Here is a 2,500-nt window from a genome sequence, read left to right as displayed (position 1 = left end):
ACTGTAAATAAATAAATGATAAATGGGTTGTACTTGTATAGCGCTTTTCTACCTTCAAGGTACTCAAAGCGCTTTGACACTACTTCCACATTTACCCATTCACACACACATTCACACACTGATGGAGGGAGCTGCCATGCAAGGCGCTAACCAGCACCCATCAGGAGCAAGGGTGAAGTGTCTTGCTCAGGACACAACGGACATGACGAGGTTGGTACTAGGTGGGGATTGAACCAGGGACCCTCGGGTCGCGCACGGCCACTCTTCCACTGCGCCACGCTAAGTATTCATTAAGTACCACCATAATGACAACATTAAATACAGTAGTGTAGTAGACCTAAGTATTCACTAAGTACCACCATAATGACAACATTAAATACAGTAGTGTAGTAGACCTAAGTATTCATTAAGTACCACCATAATGACAGTAGTGTAGTAGACCTAAGTATTCATTAAGTACCACCATTATGACAACATTAAATACAGTAGTGTAGTAGACCTAAGTATTCATTAAGTACGACCATAATGACAACATTAAATACAGTAGTGTAGTAGACCTAAGTATTCATTAAGTACCACCATAATGATGACATTAAATACAGTAGTGTAGTAGACCTAAGTATTCATTAAGTACCACCATAATGACAACATTAAATACAGTAGTGTAGTAGACCTAAGTATTCATTAAGTACCACCATAATAACAGTAGTGTAGTAGACCTAAGTATTCATTAAATACCACCATAATGACAACATTAAATACAGTAGTGTAGTAGACCTAAGTATTCACTAAGTACCACCATAATGACAACATTAAATACAGTAGTGTAGTAGACCTAAGTATTCATTAAGTACCACCATAATGACAGTAGTGTAGTAGACCTAAGTATTCATTAAGTACCACCATAATGACAACATTAAATACAGTAGTGTAGTAGACCTAAGTATTCACTAAGTACCACCATAATGACAGTAGTGGAGTAGACCTAAGTATTCATTAAGTACCACCATAATGACAACATTAAATACAGTAGTGTAGTAGACCTAAGTATTCACTAAGTACCACCATAATGACAACATTAAATACAGTAGTGTAGTAGACCTAAGTATTCATTAAGTACCACCATAATGACAGTAGTGTAGTAGACCTAAGTATTCATTAAGTACCAACTTAATGACAACATTACATACAGTAGTGTAGTAGACCTAAGTATTCACTAAGTACCACCATAATGACATCATTAAATACAGTAGTGTAGTAGACCTAAGTATTCATTAAGTACCACCATAATGACAGTAGTGTAGTAGACCTAAGTATTCATTAAGTACCACCCTAATGACAACATTAAATACAGTAGTGTAGTAGACCTAAGTATTCATTAAGTACCACCATAATGACATCATTAAATACAGTTGTGTAGTAGACCTAAGTATTCATTAAGTACCACCATAATGACGACATTAAATACTGTAGTGTAGTAGACCTAAGTATTCATTAAGTACCACCATAATGACAACATTAAATACAGTAGTGTAGTAGACCTAAGTATTCACTAAGTACCACCATAATGACAACATTAAATACAGTAGTGTAGTAGACCTAAGTATTCATTAAGTACCACCATAATGACAGTAGTGTAGTAGACCTAAGTATTCATTAAGTACCACCATTATGACAACATTAAATACAGTAGTGTAGTAGACCTAAGTATTCATTAAGTACGACCATAATGACAACATTAAATACAGTAGTGTAGTAGACCTAAGTATTCATTAAGTACCACCATAATGATGACATTAAATACAGTAGTGTAGTAGACCTAAGTATTCATTAAGTACCACCATAATGACAACATTAAATACAGTAGTGTAGTAGACCTAAGTATTCATTAAGTACCACCATAATAACAGTAGTGTAGTAGACCTAAGTATTCATTAAATACCACCATAATGACAACATTAAATACAGTAGTGTAGTAGACCTAAGTATTCACTAAGTACCACCATAATGACAACATTAAATACAGTAGTGTAGTAGACCTAAGTATTCATTAAGTACCACCATAATGACAGTAGTGTAGTAGACCTAAGTATTCATTAAGTACCACCATAATGACAACATTGAATACAGTAGTGTAGTAGACCTAAGTATTCATTAAGTACCACCATAATGACAGTAGTGTAGTAGGCCTAAGTATTCATTAAGTACCAACTTAATGACAACATTAAATACAGTAGTGTAGTAGACCTAAGTATTCATTAAGTACCACCATAATGACAACATTAAATACAGTAGTGTAGTAGACCTAAGTATTCATTAAGTACCACCATAATGACAGTAGTGTAGTAGACCTAAGTATTCATTAAGTACCAACTTAATGACAACATTAAATACAGTAGTGTAGTAGACCTAAGTATTCATTAAGTACCACCATAATGACAACATTAAATACTGTAGTGTAGTAGACCTAAGTATTCATTAAGTACCACCATAATGACAG

General features: G+C 34.2%; 1 protein-coding gene across 1 annotated transcript in view; it reads left to right on the top strand.

Moving 5' to 3' along the window:
- Positions 1–2,500, top strand: part of bmf2 (BCL2 modifying factor 2) — a 46,897-nt gene that overhangs the window by 1,076 nt on the left and 43,321 nt on the right. The window lies entirely within an intron of this gene.

Source organism: Nerophis lumbriciformis, linkage group LG26, assembly GCF_033978685.3.
Source record: "Nerophis lumbriciformis linkage group LG26, RoL_Nlum_v2.1, whole genome shotgun sequence".
Classification (NCBI taxonomy): domain Eukaryota; kingdom Metazoa; phylum Chordata; class Actinopteri; order Syngnathiformes; family Syngnathidae; genus Nerophis; species Nerophis lumbriciformis.
Note: the sequence above shows the minus strand (reverse complement) of the source record. Positions and strands in the feature narration are given on the sequence as shown.